Source organism: Xenopus tropicalis, chromosome 3, assembly GCF_000004195.4.
Source record: "Xenopus tropicalis strain Nigerian chromosome 3, UCB_Xtro_10.0, whole genome shotgun sequence".
In the NCBI taxonomy this organism is placed as follows: Eukaryota; Metazoa; Chordata; class Amphibia; order Anura; family Pipidae; genus Xenopus; species Xenopus tropicalis.
In genome coordinates, this window is record NC_030679.2 from 46,036,516 (window position 1) to 46,054,094 (window position 17,579).

Here is a 17,579-nt window from a genome sequence, read left to right on the forward strand (position 1 = left end):
GTATTATAAAAGGCTGGAAGAGGATCCAACTCATAAATACACAAGGGAACTTAACAAGTCATCAGTGGCCTCTCCCCCCACAGATACACTTATACAATAGATTTGATGCCAGTGAACCCCAGAATTGATACCTTTTACATGTTACCCAAAATACATAAGGAAGGGACCCCAGGGTGACCCATCGTCTCTGGTACTGGAACATAAACAAAAGGCATATCTGTCTGGGTAGAAAAATTTCCTCTAATTTTAGTAGATTTACAATGCACCCATTTGTAATTTCCTAGTGTAAAGAATGGGCCTCTATTTTGGTGCCAGTTTAAGGTGCAATCAGTTACATTGTATCTTAAAAAGACAAAAAGAAACAGTTCTGCACATGTACATAAATACTGTGCTCACTATATTCAATGTTCAAACAGTGCTGAGCAAATGTTCTGGCTGGTTGTAGAAATAACTAAGAACTATATAAGACTTATTATATGACAATATATTTCATATAAACTGCAGTTCTATTTATTAGATACAGTACATCAGTACACGCTTAAGTATTCTGAAGCTATAATGTATAAGATTATAATAAAGCAGCTAATAGCATATCATTGTTTCCAGGTGGCAGTCCAAAGGGCAAGGCTGGAAGAAAGGGAAAATTAAAACCATAACTTTTATTATCGGTATTAAAAAGCTCAGAGATACACCCTAGTGTCACATGGTTATAAATCCATGCATACGACACTGATTAGGGCTAAATGATTATCTGAGCAGAATTATGTTAATACCATGCCTTGGGGGTATTGTGGTTTGTCTTTAATAACATTCAAGCCGGATATGTCTCAGCATTTTAGCAATTGTGCGTGTTTTCCCCATATGTACTGAGAACATGTGAGGGAGAGCAGAAACGCGCTGAGCAGATTTATATAGATATAACTAATAAGAGAGCTATTCCATTTAACTGACTGACTGTTTCCTTGGAGAGTTGAATCTCAGTGCACTTAAGTACTGGAGAGTAAAGTACTGCTACATGTACTGTGTGTGGCTGATAGTAGGGCCCTGTGGAGTGAGGATTTCAATAACTGAGCTTTTTTATATCATTAATGGAAGTTATGTTTCATTTTCCTTCAACTACTCTCTGAGCTTCCCATAGGGAGCAAGGTTATTATAGTAGCATGGCTGTGGGGGTGTATCTGATTTCTGATTAACTGTGAAGCTGCTATTGGGGTTTGTATTTCATTGACATTGCCAAAGTATCAGTGGACCTAAACCATAAATGGAGATTTAGGTGTTTGCCTTACTTTATTGAAATTAGGAGCACAGAGTGCTGACCCCTTGCCAAGAGGTATTGTGTTGCATATGATAGCTTTACCAGTATTTAGATTTTCGACTCCCTGTTCTATGTTTATGTGATTATGACATTAAATGCATTTACCATGAAACATGGGGCTGTGTCTGCTTTTCCGATCCAGGCTGGTTTAAGGGTTTATTGGACCTAGGGCAGAGATCCCATTTATGGACCACCACATCCTTTGTCCTCTCCCACAACAAAACAACATACATATATACATACACCTTAGTTACACTAAGGGTAGAAAGGGTTACATATTTGCCATGTATGATAGATAATCCAAGGGGCTGAATTACATACAGTAGATAGATGCAAGATGACAGCAGTGCAGTTCTCTTAGCAACCAATCAGATGCTTGCTTTGATTTCTGTAGTAGACTGAAGAAAACTAATTGATAATAGGTTGCTATAGGCAGCTGCCCTTATGAAATATGTTAGTCAATAACACTTAGGTGTGTTACATAATAGCATGACAAAATAGAACAGGACTAATTTTTCATCCAGTAGTACAGTATATAATGGTGATGGGTAGGTGGAGCCTCTTGAGCGGCTGTAGCATGTGTAAAGGTAATGATCAAAAATGGACTGAACTGCACAGCTACATGTAGAAGAGTAATACTAGTAGCTAGTGCAATACATATAAGTTTGGAATTGCTATGGGGACATCTAATATCTGCAGAATAATATCTTTTTGATTCTACCTACAAACATTAAGCTTTATAAATTGCCCAAGAAAGACACAGTAGAAAATCCAAACCAAAAACCTGGGAAAAAAAGTTCAAGAGCTTGCCTACGTGCCTTCCCCTCCCACCTCTCATAGATACATTGGTGCAGTCAGCACTCTATTCATGGGGCGGCAACAGGTCTCTGTGCTCCCGTAATGGTCATTCAGAGAGTGAAAGAGAGGAAGGCAGAGTGCAAAATGCAAAAATATAACCCATTTTTTGCACATTGCATTTTGCCTTCCCATTGTGAACCCTGATATGTTACATATTGGCTGGGTCTATTGCAGTTGGTATATTTATATTTAATTAGATTCTTCTGTGTTATGGCACAATTATCCTCTAATTTACATTTGTAGGCTGAATTATTATAAGAGATCTATTAAGAGCCATGGCTTGAAGGGCCATAAAAATTCTCTTGGAGGGCCCCATCTGGCTCCCAGGCCCCCTGCTGGGCAGCCCTGTCTAAAGCAAGTTGCTTATTGTAAATCTTCAGCTGATAGCTCATTTATTGCTTAAATAGAATTTATTTCACTCCTTTTGGTTGTAAAGGCTAAAGAGAAAAAATGTCAGGCTAACACATGACTATAAAGAATGTTGCTTTGTTTATTGCACAGCACAACTGCGCATTGCTCATGTCTATTATGCTTCCTCTGTCATTCCGCACAAATAAGCCGCACATTAATCTAGAAGGGTAGGCATCACTGTTAGGGCGACGGCATGCAGCATGCTGTGTCTCCTGTGCTTAATCTACTTCAGCGCTGACATCCAAATATCCCTTTCCAGAGGGGTGAGTATGCGTCGCCTCCAGTAAAACGTTCCAGTTGCAGAACTGCCAGAATTGCCTTTTTCTGAATTTTCGTACAATGATGGAATTCTTATGTTTTATAGCTGAAAGTACATATTGACTATATTTTGTTGAACCTTTTGTTGCCCACTCAGGAGGAGATTAAGCTGACAGAACGTACTTTGTGTCATCTTACTTAGAGAAAAAGGTGTATTGTCATTAATATTATTTTTATACCCACCGGGAAGCTTTAAATTGTGCTGAAAAATCTTTCTAGTAGAATTAAGTCTAAAACAACTGGACAACTGGAGTTTTTTCTTAAAAATCCGAATACATCTTGAAACATTTTCATGAAAAAACTCTGAAAAGTCCACTTGTTTTAGACTTCATTCTACTAGATACTGTATATCATAACCTGGATGAATGAGAATCTTCATAGACACGCTGAAAAAAGAAGTAAAGGTAAAAACTAAGTAAGCTTTACCAGAAAGGTCTATGTAAATACAGCCATAAGCACTCACAGAAACGCTGCACTGAGTCCTCTATAAAAAAAAAACAGGATTTCTTGTCTTCTTCCTTGTCTCTGCAATTCCGGTACCAGAGTCTGTGCAGCTCTCTCCCCTCTCCTGCTGCCCCCTCCCTCAAGAATGCTAATAACTCCCTCCCCCCCTTGGGAATGTGTGATCTGAGCCAATCAGCAGGAAGCTTCCTCATAGTCTTACAAACTGGTCATGTGCAGGGGTCTTGGTGCAGGAGTATGGCATTATGGGAATTTTCTTTACAGAGCTCAGCGTTTTTTTTCCTATGAGGCTTCTGATCATCTGAACAGGAGAAAAATGGGGAGACTTAAGGGCACTATTGAGAGAACTGAAGGTATGCCTGTAGCTTGAGATTAACTCTTTATTTGCCTTTCCTTCTCCTTTAATGTCTACAGAAAAGATTGTGTTTGTTTAGAAATCTTATTTTGTAGTTCAATAGGTGGGAAGAAAATAGCCCACCATTCACTTAAAGGGGTTGTTCACCTTTGAGTTAACTTTTAGTATGATGTAGAGAGTGATAGTCTGAGACAATTTGCAATTGGTCTTCACTTTTTATTATTTGTAGTTTTATTAAATTATTTCAGTTTTTGTTTCTACAGCTCTCTAGCTTGGAGTTTCAGCAGCTATTTGGTTGCTAGGATCCAAATTACCTTAGCAACCAGGGTGTGGTTTAAATGAATGACTGATATATAAATAGGAGAGGACTTGAATAGAAAAATAAGTATTATAAAGTAGCAATAACAATAAAACTGTAGCCTCATGGAGATTTTTGGCTGCTGGGGTCAGTGACCCCCATTGAAAGCTGCAAAGAGTTAGAAGAAGACAGCACATAATTTGAAAACTATGAAAAACAAATAATGAAGACTAATTGAAAAGTTGCTTAGAATTGGCCTTTCTATATACTAAAAGTTAACTCAAAGGTGACCCACCCCTTTCAGCATTTATCTCTTCTAATGGCACTGACTGCCACGACTGCAACTGACTGCAACAAGCTAAACATTTGAAATTTCATGGTGTGCCATTATGAAGGGAATGTGAATGTCTTTCTTCAACCTACATAATATACAGCTATTTAACTATGATATAGACGATAGCTGAAACATCAGTCATTTTATAGGAAAAAGAACTTTACAAATAGCTTTCCTATGACTGAAGTAACAAGATTCCATGTACAAATGCCCCTTTGCATAATATATCCCTCCTAATATAAGCCACATTGCATGGCATGTTCACATCTATCAAAGAGAGTTCTTGAAGTGCTGTAGACACTCCCCAGACTGCTGTCACACTGCAAGCTGAAATTCTTCTGTCTCCATTACTGGGACGATTACAGCTAAGATATCGGTAAAGAATATGGTGAAATAAATGATTTCCCCCAGACACAAATCCCTATAATGAGCTGCATGCTCAGAACATGGAAGCTTTCCAAAGCTCTTTGAAGCTATTAGATGGACACTAGCACACGTTGGTGTAGAATAACTCCTGATAACTCTGCTAGCAAAGATAAGGTCTTTATATATTGCAATATTGAACATCTGGGAATGTTTAAAGACATTCAGGTTTGCTGACATATGAGGAAAGTGACATCTCCTGTGGGGAAGGTTTATTGAACCAATGTGTAGAATTAAAGTGTCTGCCTCTCTAAACATAGCATATATTTGGGATAACTAGGAATAGTTTTTTTTTGGGGGGGGGGGCATAGTGAAGCACAGCCCTGCAACATCCCCTTGCAAATCATTAGGTATAATTCCATTTAAACAATATACAGTCACACCAAGAAACTCCTCTGTATGCACAACACACTAACATGGTACCAGCCCAATGTGGCCGTAACAATAAACACATAGAGATGTAATTAACACCAATCACGCAGATAATTGCATTTGGAATACAGCTATCAATTCAAATGACAGCAACTCACCAACACACAGAGAAAATTCGGTGCTTCCCTACAATGAAATGTATAATGACGGTTACAGCATGTGCAGAAAGTATGTGGAAAGTGATACATGTGCTGTGAAACGTGTTAAATGATGGCGTGCCAAAATATTTATTCCAGAAGTTTAGAAAGAGAAAAAGTGTACTTTATATAAATTCCAGATTGTAAGCTCTAACCAGTACCTCTTTTATGGGTATTTCTGTCTAATCTCTAGGTTTGATTTACAGTGGCTTGCAAAAGTATTCGGCCCCCTTGAACTTTTCCACATTTTGTCACATTACAGCCACAAACATGTATCAATTTTATTGGAATTCCACGTGAAAGACCAATACAAAGTGGTGTACACGTGAGAAGTGGAACGAAAATCATACATGATTCCAAACATTTTTTACAAATAAATAACTGCAAAGTGGGGTGTGCGTAATTATTCAGCCCCCTGAGTCAATACTTTGTAGAACCACCTTTTGCTGCAATTCCAGCTGCCAGTCTTTTAGGGTATGTCTCTACCAGCTTTGCACATCTAGAGACTGAAATCCTTGCCCATTCTTCTTTGCAAAACAGCTCCAGCTCAGTCAGATTAAATGGACAGCGTTTGTGAAAAGCAGTTTTCAGATCTTGCCACAGATTCTCGATTGGATTTAGATCTGGACTTTGACTGGGCTATTCTAACACATGGATATGTTTTGTTTTAAACCATTCCATTGTTGCCCTGGCTTTATGTTTAGGGTCGTTGTCCTGCTGGAAGGTGAACCTCCGCCCCAGTCTCAAGTCTTATGCAGACTCCAAGAGGTTTTCTTCCAAGATTGCCCTGTATTTGGCTCCATTCATCTTCCCATCAACTCTGACCAGCTTCCCTGTCCCTGCTGAAGAGAAGCAGCCCCAGAGCATGATGCTGCCACCACCATATTTGACAGTGGGGATGGTGTGTTCAGAGTGATGTGCAGTGTTAGTTTTCCGCCACACATAGCGTTTTGCATTTTGGCCAAAAAGTTCCATTTTGGTCTCATCTGACCAGAGCACCTTCTTCCACATGTTTGCTGTGTCCCCCACATGGCTTGTGGCAAACTCCAAACGGGACTTCTTATGGTTTTCTGTTAACAATGGCTTTCTTCTTGCCACTCTTCCATAAAGGCCAACTTTGTGCAGTGCACGACTAATAGTTGTCCTATGGACAGATTCCCCCACCTGAGCTGTAGATCTCTGCAGCTCCCCCAGAGTCACCATGGGCCTCTTGGCTGCATTTCTGATCAGTGCTCTCCTTGTTCGGCCTGTGAGTTTAGGTGGACGGCCTTGTCTTGGTAGGTTTAAAGTTGTGCTATACTCCTTCCATTTCTGAATGATCGCTTGAACAGTACTCCGTGGGATGTTCAAGGCTTTGGAAATCTTTTTGTAGCCTAAGCCTGCTTTAAATTTCTCAATAACTTTATCCCTGACCTGTCTGGTGTGTTCTTTGGACTTCATGGTGTTGTTGCTCCCAATATTCTCTTAGACAACCTCTGAGGCCGTCACAGAGCAGCTGTATTTGTACTGACATTAGATTACACACAGGTGCACTCTATTTAGTCATTAGCACTCATCAGGCAATGTCTATGGGCAACTGACTGCACTCAGACCAGAGGGGGCTGAATAATTACGCACACCCCACTTTGCAGTTATTTATTTGTAAAAAATGTTTGGAATCATGTATGAGTTTCTTTCCACTTCTCACGTGTACACCACTTTGTATTGGTCTTTCACGTGGAATTCCAATAAAATTGATTCATGTTTGTGGCTGTAATGTGACAAAATGTGGAAAAGTTCAAGGGGGCCGAATACTTTTGCAAGCCACTGTATATACCTGATTATAGTGCAGTGCAGCGGATTATACTGGTGCTTTAAAAATAATTAAACCATATATTATTATAAGAGTAGTAGCAGTATTTTTCAATACCTGTAAGAGTTGACAGTAGAATTTTTGTCACCAGTACATGAAGACCTACAAACTGCCATGCACATTCTAATAATATTGTACAAAATGAAGTTTCATGCAATTGGCGTGTTCCTGACCACTGTTCCTGACCGATATCTATGTAGTATAAATTTATATATCAGTCTCTTCATTTTTTGGGGGCAGGTTTGAAAACTTCCTGTGCTGATCCACATTATGCAGTTCATGGCTGATAAGGAGGACGTAAAAAAGAAAGTAGAGTATCATTGATTTAACAAGAGGTTGCTGTGTTAAAATAGGGCAATAATCAGGGCCCTCAGTGTTAGCTCTGGTATATTGGCATTGAGCTGTAAACTGTATAAACCAATGCAAATCTCATACTACATGGGGGATCTTTTTTATTATTATGAAGCTGCAGCATTAAAAGCATGATGGCACCAAAATGTTTTTGTTTACCTTTAAAAAATAAATTACATTTCTCACATGCGGGCTAAAGCTAAACAGTTTGTCTTTTGTTTGATAGATCCAGTACTATAGCAATAAATATGGCTTAGGAAATATGCCAAGGCTCCAGCCACTGTGACATGAATGCTGTGAGGCTAATACCCTTACATCTACTTGGTTAAACAGCCCCCAAGCTCAAACAGGAACTAAGCAGCTTAAACTTTGTTTGGTGTTTATTTTATTGGAGTTCATTAAACTATTTTCCAGTCCATCAGCCACAATCCACTATTGTGTAACTTGCATAGCTTTTATATTTTTGATATCCTATTAGTATAAGTATGGAACACATATTTAAACATAATTTAGTCAAGGCAGAATGCAAATCCTGTTTTAAATATATATGTGTGTGTGTTTTGTACTGGGAATGATGAAGTGATGCTTTAATGTTGGATGCATGACTTACTGATTGTTTCATAGGAAATGCTGGAAGAGGTAAGCAAGGTCATTGTATCGTGTTTCATTTCTTGTGACGTTAGATAAGATCTATTTCTTTCTATTAGCGATCACAGGAACATAACTTTTCATAACTTATTTACAACTGCATGGGGATGCCAGAGCCTATAAATCCTCCAGTCTCCACAGATTATGTTTTCCCTTGTAAGGGCTGAGAAACATAAGTGTCTCTATGGCTGCTATCCACATACAGATCTCTCTGCAACTCATCAGTCCCATAGCAGCGCATACAACTCCTCTCAGGCCAACGTACCTGGGGACTTTTATACCATAATACTGTAAAAGTCTATATACACATTAGTTTAGTATAAGCCTAGTAAATAGAACTTGTGGGGAAAATGAATTTATACTACTCGTTTAATTGGAAAATATTCTATTATTTATTCTTCAGAATCAGTGCCAGTGATAATGGTTTAATGTTATCTTTACTATACATGTAATACAAAACCTCCATTTTCATTATTTACACCCTACGTGGGGGTCAGTTTTGGAGGATATGTTCAGGCTGTCTTTTGTATACTAAAGTCCTCCTTATTGAGGCACAGACTACTGATTTGGGGGGAAAGAAGTAAGTGTGCGCGTAACAATTAGCGATTTAACGGAAAACTCCATCTCAATACAGTAAATGTATTTGTTATTGAAACCAATATGAGTGTATCCCTTTTATTTTATGTGCTGCTGGTTTTGACTGGTTTAGACCAGCAGTGCAGAAAGGGACAAATACTGCAATTATATATACAAATAACTTGTAAAACTATTAAAATATTTAAAGGACAATGAAAGGCTAATATAAATTAAAAGTAAGTCTAAAGGCATACTTTTAAGTACTTACTGCATATCTAAATTCCCAGATCCCTGCTTGCTTCTCTGAGATATGGTGCTGGCAGCCTACAGCAGTGTGAAGACTACAGTGACATCACTGAAATCTCTCTGTCCTTCCTGTAGGTGCCAGCGGCAGCCTTCCTATTCTCTGAGCATGTGTGTAACTTGATCCTGTCTCCTGTTCTGAGCTACACATGCCCACCAGCCAATCAGAAGCGGATCTGCCAGAGGGGAGGGGGGGGGAGGGAATGAAACACAAGTGCGGTATGAAGCAAGGAGGGAAAGGAAGGGAGAATACCTTTTTAGAGATGGCTGCCTGTTCTAGAAAATGTGAAGTAAGTGTGACTGAGTAAATATTTGATTAGGTGAGCCAAAAGTGTGGTGTTTTTACTAAACAATAGGAGGACTACTGGGCAGTATGCTTTTTAAATTTTGACTTGCATTCTCCTTTAAAGGACACCTTACATGCAAAAATTGTTTCCCCCACCCCAGGTGTGGGCTAATAAATCCCATACAAACCACATGAGGGGCACTGCTCCAGCCACAGTAGATGGGAGCTCATGGTGTGGGCTTCCATGCTGGGACCCACACATTCACATAATGAGCAAGTGCCCCAGCACATTCATTACACACATGTGACTTCCTACCAGAGTGGGTGGCATAGCACTTGCCAGGGGAGTTTTATTAGCCCACACCTTTAATAGGAGAAAGATGTTTTGCATGATTGTGCCCTTTAAGGAATATACATGTAATATACATACATTTAATGAAAGTTGCTTAGAAATGCATTTTTTTTCATCATGCAAAAGAATTTTGGTTGGAGGGCTTTCTTAAGAAAAATGAAAGAAACACATATAGTTACACAGCTTGTACAAACATACACCGAAAGGCAAACATGCCCCATAAAGCCAAAGACAGTGTTGGTCCCAAGTTAAACAAGTTAAAAATCTTTGGGGATATATATTATATATATACATTTTTATTTTTATTTTTTATAATAAAATGCCTATACATGTGGGACATATGCTACAAGATGGCTTCAAGAAGGGGTTGGATGGCTTTTTAGCAAGTTGACCCAGGACTGGTCCAGTTGCCATGTTCATATATTGAGTTTTCCACCTTCCTCTGAATCAACTAGCAGTTTGGCAGGTTTCATTTAGACATAAAAGGTTGAGCGGGATGGGTGTGTTTGTATATACACAAACAATAATACTAACTGTAGATATTAGTATCACAATAGCCTTGGATACTATGCTTGTTCAAGAACTTATACAGGCCCCTCTTAAAGGCATTAACAGAATCTGCCATTACCACATCACTAGGAAGGGCATTCCCCAAACTCACTGCCCTCACCGTGAAAAACCCCCTACGCTGCTTCAAATGGAAGCTCCATTCCTCTAATCTAAAGGGGTGGTCTCTGGTGCGTTGATTGTTTTTATGGGAAAAAAGAACATCCCCCAACTGCCTATGATCCCCTCTAATGTACTTGTACAGAGTAATCATGTCCCCTCGCAAGCGCCTCTTTTCCAGAGAAAACAACCTCAACCTCGACAGTCTAACCTCATAGTTTAAATCTTCCATCCCCTTTACCAGTTTAGTTGCACGTCTCTGCACTCTCTCCAGCTCATTAATATCCTTCTTAAGGACTGGAGCCCAAAACTGCACTGCATACTCAAGGTGAGGCCTTACCAGGGACCTATAAAGGGGCAAAATTATGTTCTCATCCCTTGAGTCAATACAAGACAGCACTTGATTTGCTTTAGTAGCCACCGAATGACATTGCCTGGAATTAGACAACTTGTTATCTACAAATTATGATTACTGTAGATCCTCTTTTTCCAAAAAAGCAGTTGTTTTTTTTTTTTAATTCTTTTGATTCCCCAGCACCCCAGGGTGAGTTCATGCTCAATACAGAACTACTGAAGTCACTCTAGCCTCAAGGGTTTGCTTAATAGTAAAGAGTACAGGGAAATAAATGTCAGATGTCATTTTCTGTTATTTTCTTCGCCCAAGCTCTAAGCAAAGTTTTATTGTTCTCTGCTTGCTCTCTAACATTACTCGTCCCTCCAGTTCTAACCACAATCCTGACAATGGCAGACTACTTCTCTAAGCAACCATATAGCTTAAATAGCCAGTTCCAATTATTAGAAATGGTTTCCGCATACTTTTGTGCATGTGCACTAAACCTAACAGTGTGCCATATATGCATATTACATGACAAATCATTAATCACATTCATGCTACTGCTAATAAAACAAGTATTAAACTAGCATTAGATGTACAGCTCTAAGCTCTACAAATGTAGAGTCCAATGTAAAAGAGAAAGTTACTGTTATGGAAAGTTCTTAGGGTTTATAAAAATCCTCATGTTTCTAATATAAATGTTTAACCAACCCTCTTAAGAGGCCGTCTGGAATATTTCCATTGTATTCTTGCATTTGAAATACTGTTATTTACAGCAAGTTTAATTTAGTGGATAACTCATCCCATCCAGCACAAGGCAGCCCTATGTGAATCCCTCTATTGCTAAGCCATATGGCTTGCAACTAAAGGCTTCTCTTCCTGTTGTACGTCCTATAGCTTCCTGTTGTACCTCCTATCCATAATCGCACAATGCTGAATTACATGGGTTTAGCTACTTTAACCCTTGTTTCTTGGGTCCTAGCTGTCAAAATGCCCTGCATCCTGATGTCTGCAGATATTTAGATGCTGGTTTTAAAAAATTATTTGACACAGAATCTTTTAGTCCCTGTTAATGGGGTCTAAAGGTGGCCGTACACGTTAAGATCTTTCTCTTGATATGCCCACCTGAGGGTTTATTCGCTCTTTTGGCTCTGGGGCAAACCAGTTAAATTACAACGAGGGATACAGAAGCTGTTGGAGTGAGGACCACATCAATGAGCTTATGTGGTGCCCAATCTGATGGGTAAAATCAAACCTGCACGATTTTTGGCCAGAAATTGGTTGGGTGGGTCCATCAGGGGTCCCCATACATAGGCAGATAAGCTGCTGAATTGGTCTGAAGGACAATCGGCTGCTTAAATCTGCCCGTGTATGACCACCTTAAACCAAGATCTTGACTTCCTCCCCACCCATTTAATATTCCTGGTCCAAACTATAGTTGTTTTGGTGGGAAATGCAAAAGGAATATCATTAATTTCAAATGATTCCCAGTGCAGACAAAATCAGCAGATGACAGAACCATGTCTGGGTGCTTTGGTTTGATAAATATAAAAACACGTTTCCCTCCTTTAGTTAGTTTAGTAATCTTTCCAGCTGGGATTCACTTTCTTTTGTGTTTGTCTGGCTATATAAATCAACTTCCCCCCCCAGTCTAATGTACTGCACTGGGCTGGACATATGGATAAGTCTTTGTTGTAAATTGCAGACTATACATTATATACATTATACATTCTCTTGGGGAAGCCCTGACTTCTATTGATCCCATTACATTACTTTGTGTGCTGTACTCATTTATTGTCCAACTAGAAAGCAGTGTTTAGTATTTCCCATGTAATCTAGCTGTAATTAGTGTGTTGCCCGAGTAGTTTGTTCTGTGCCATACAACAATACTGGAAGTGATAAATGAAAGTACAAGGCAGTAAGCAGTGATATCCCTGGTTACTATTTATAGGGGAAAAAGAAAATATCATTTATAAAAGAATTCACTTAAGGAATTACTTATATGTATAAAACTTCCCACACCGATAGGACGCTGTGCTCTAACATTATTTATGAACTTATAATATGTTCCTGCTGTTTGTCTCTTTGAAGCTCCGAACAGAGGAGCAGATTACTGCAATCTCTAATGAATGGGATTAGATTAACAGGCACAAAAAAAGTTTTGCTATACCATTATCATCATCATTATCATCAGCATTTATTTATATAGTTCTGCAGCTGCATCTGCATCGTAAAACCAGGCCTTAATGTGTTTAATTACTATTCCATGTTTGGGTTGTGTGGATTTAAAGGGGATGTAAAGGCAAAAAACAATATTGCATGTATTGCTTGTAAACCTAAAAAGAAGTGTATTTGCAATGTATTCCAATTAGATATTTTGTACCATTTCTTTAAAATAACTGATTCTGTGCAGCTGAATTCACTGTTCCTTCGGAAGCCATGCACAGGAATCCTTTCACGGCCATCTTGCCAGAAACTAACAGCACCGCTCTGCATTCCAAAAGGGCAGGGAAGCAGAGTAGCGTTGTTTCTCACTGAGATTTGCCTCAACTATAAATATTACAGATGAAACAACCCTGCTCTGCTTCCCTGCCCTTCGGAATGCAGAGCGGTGCTGATGTGCACAGCTTTATGTTTTTTCACCTTTACATCCCCTTTAAATTTGCTTCTAATTTTTTTTTTTAGAAAAAACATGACTGCTTTTAATAGCAAAAATGAAAAGAACAGTTAAAATTTGTGAAACAGCGAAAATATAGTGCGTCAAAAAAAATTGACGCCCGCGGCAAATTTTTTCCACCAATGGCGAAACATGGAAATTCGCCGCGAATCCATGCCTGGTGAAACATTTTGCCCATCACTAGTCAGCTGCTCTGAGACCTGTTATCCTGGAAGACTTTAAAGAGAAATCTACAAAAGTTACAAGAGCAGTGGTGGTGGGGGGTAAATACAACCATAAGCACTGCACTGAGTCCTCTATCAAAAGAAACACAGGATTTATCGTCTCCTTTTTTGTAAACATGTTCTTGGAGTATCTAACTTTCTCTCTCCGGAGAAAATCCTCCATTCCAGGGGCCAGAGTCTGTGCAGCTCTCTACCCTCTCCTGCTCCCCCTCCCATAAGAATGCATTAGAACTCACTCCCCCCTCTCTTAGAAATGTGTGATATGAGCTTCCAACGGCTATAACTGCAGCAGGAAGTTACCAAGACCAAGCTAAAATGGCAGCTGCTATCAGAGGGAGCTTCTAAGGCTATATACTCAGGTATAGTAAAGCTTTCTGCTGAATAAATATAGTGTTCTAGCTGGCACTAATGTGGCAAATCTATTGGCAGTAAAATTCCAAAATGACTTTCCTTCTCCTTTAAGGTGTTTTGTACTCCATGTTTTTTCATGTTTAAAATGTGCCATCGGCATTCCAGAATTGCCCCCTGAATCCCCCCTATTATTTTGTGTTTTTTAGGTACAGGTATAGGACCCGTTATCCAGAATGCTCGGGACCAAGGTTATTCCGGATAAGGGGTCTTTCCGCAATTTGGATCTCCATACCTTAAGTCTACTAAAAAATCAATAAAACATTAATTAAACCTGGCAGGATTGTTTTACATCCAATAAGGATTATTTATATCTTAGTTGGGATCAATTACAAGATACTGTTTTATTACTACAGAGAAAAAGGATATCAGTTTTAAAATTCTGAATTATTTGATTAAAATAGAGTCTATGGGAGACGGGCTTTCCGTAATTCGGAGCTTTCTGGATAATGGGTTTCCGAATAAGGGATCCCATACCTGTACAGGTAAAATTACCAATTTCTGAGGTTTCATGTGATACAAAATGTCAGCTGGGGGGGGGAATTTTGGGCATTTTGAGTAAATTAAAAAAAGCAATGGACAAAATGGGGGATTTGCAGTCATCTGAGCATCCCCTAATGATTTTTTGTTTATGCATCTGTAAAGACATTTAAAGATATTTACAATGATTAATTTTTGCAATTTTATAAGTTATTATTGTGGCCAAACAGTGTATTTGAACTCAGAGGTCATGTGATATCATAGATATTCTGTGCAAGTAGTGGCAAGATCAGTAGAGATTTATAGAGAAAGCCAATTGCAGACACATTGCGGTCTCGAAACCTTCCTTTCATAGGATGATGTCTTTCTGAGTTTCTTAGCATTTGAAGGGTCTGCTCTGTGCAGAGTGATTTCTAGGCCAAGAGGCCATAGAACACATTCTGAAAGTGGGGACTTGAGACTGCAGTTTCACGGTCTTATGACTTAGCAGTTTCTAAAAACAGAATGGAGCTCTTGTGTCAAAGTAAAAATAAAAATGGCCCTGTTAACAAAAAAGTAGAGAATATAAAATACAAAATAGTGCAGCTATAATATTATAATACACAAAAGCCAAGAGCTTACTGATGTCATCAGTTATAATTGGTGCTTAGTGTTATTTCTGTCACATGACTCACTGAAACTTGTGCATTATAATAAATAAAGTAGCCCATTGTTGTAAAACATGAGGATATTAGAAGTCACCTTGGAGTTCCATGACCTGTATAAAAGCACTCTGCCTTTGGCCTTGTGCTTTTATATGGTCACAAAACTCCTCATGACTTATAATACCCCTATATTTTATAATAGGGGGTACATTATTCACTATATAATGGAATGAAATATATTTATTGGAACTTTTGCATTAAAATTCTGTGAGTGCTGGTATCTTTTTGCTCAACTATTGTTGAACTATCACACGGCACACAGGTTATGAACAATATTACAAGATTTGGTTTTTATATGGCAATGATATGTGTACTAGCAATGAATATCGCTCTCAGGGGTCCAAAGAATAATTGTATCACTGATAGTGGCACATGGTGGCCATAGCTTGTTGCAGGCCCATAGGTTCTATCATATAATTTCTTTACAGTTACTGCTGTGTGGACAAACAAGACGGCTGAGGCCAATTTAAGCCAATACAAAGCACTGTAAGGGCTGGTTCAGATTAGGGTTTTCAAGTAGACTGTAATTGGACCTAGTACCATTCCCGTCAGATGGATTGAACGGCACCAATCAGTACTTTACAGTGAGCTCAGACATCATAGTTGAATGGATCTGCCTGCCCTATGCTGCCTGTGTGTGCCATACTCTGCCTGCCCTATGCTGCCTGTGTGTGCCATACTCTGCCTGCCCTATGCTGCCTGTGTGTGCCATACTCTGCCTGAACTATACTACCTGTGTGTGCCATACTCTGCCTGCCCTACCCTGCCTGTGTGTGCCATACGCTACCTGTCCTATGCTGCCTGTATGTGCCATACTCTGCCTGCCCTATGCTTCCTGTGTATGCCATACTCTACCTGCCCTATGCTGCCTGTGTCTGTGCCATGCTCTGTCTGCCCTATGCTGCCTGTGTGTGTGCCATACTCTGCCTGCCCTATGCTGCCTGTGTGTGCCATACTCTGTCTGCCCTATGCTGCCTGTGTGTGCCATACTCTGCCTGCCCTACCCTGCCTGTGTGTACCATACTTTGTCTGCCCTACCCTGCCTGTGTGTGCCATACTCTGTCTGCCCTACCCTGCCTGTGTGTGCCATACTCTGCCTGCCCTATGCTGCCTGTGTGTGCCATACCCTCCCTGCCCTACCCTGCCTGTGTGTGCCATATTCTGTCTGCCCTATGCTGCCTGTAGCATAGGTCAGGCAGTACATACAATGTCTGAGGTGTAAACAGGTGAACAATGTGGGTGATTGCAATCCATTCAACAGCTGGAGGGTGTATGTTATACAACTCTGATATAAGGTATCACTAACTAAGACCATGCTTGCCACACTATACACACTGTCTCTACAATAAACAGATACATCAGTTGGGCACATTAGAATTTCTTCATTTCTGTCTGAATAAGCCCCCTCCTCTGTGGTCACCTATAAATGAAGGGACCCAGGCTAATTGCCCCTCCATGCACCCCAAACAGTCACTCTTAAAACATTAAACTCGTTTTGCATGCCAGCATTAAATATACTATAAGATGAGATGTAGCCATGCCTGCTCCTACTGGACTATATGATTGGTGCAGCAAGTGCCTTTCTATTTCCACAACACCAGCCTCTAAAACTGGCCATACATGTACTAACACTACTATACAAAATTAATTTTAGTACAATATTAGTTATGTGTACGGTGGCCTGCTGATCTGGCAAGCTGGAAATTCTTACCTGGCAATGCACCATATCATATTATGTCTGCCTGTACAATTAGAACACTAGAAAGGCGTTTGTGCTGTGTATGGCCCCTTGTTTGTCAGTTTAGCTTGTGGGTCAGACTGTGTAACACTGCTTTTAGTTCTTCAAATCTGTTTAATATCACACATTCATGGGACACAGATATGCTGTGGCACAGAGCATATTTAGTTTCTGTATTGAAGCTTCAGCTGATCTGACAGACTTTCTTCTGGATCATTGGCTTGTCAGTATAGGCGTGTACAGCACTATGGCTAAGGTCATGGGAAGCACATATAGATTGTTCCATGCTTTTTCAGGGCAGAGCCTTATTTGTGATTTACAAAAAATCCACATGTGGCCTGGTAACAGTAATGCTTACATCAAAGAAAAACCAAGATTTGCAGCAAAGGGCCCACAGAAAATCTGTGGGAAAGTTTCTATATGGGTTCCTCAATATATACACCCTGACTTCTCTATTAGGTGGCAGGAAAGTTACCCCCAATAGGGAAATGTTTGAATGCTCAACTTCAAAATATTAAAGGAGAAGGAAATGGAAAAATGAATGGGGTGTGCCAAGATGTTATGCACCCCCTGTTATTATAATCACTAATTTGATACCCCAGGCTGAAGCTCCTGTTGCTGAAAAGTGCTCCTGCAG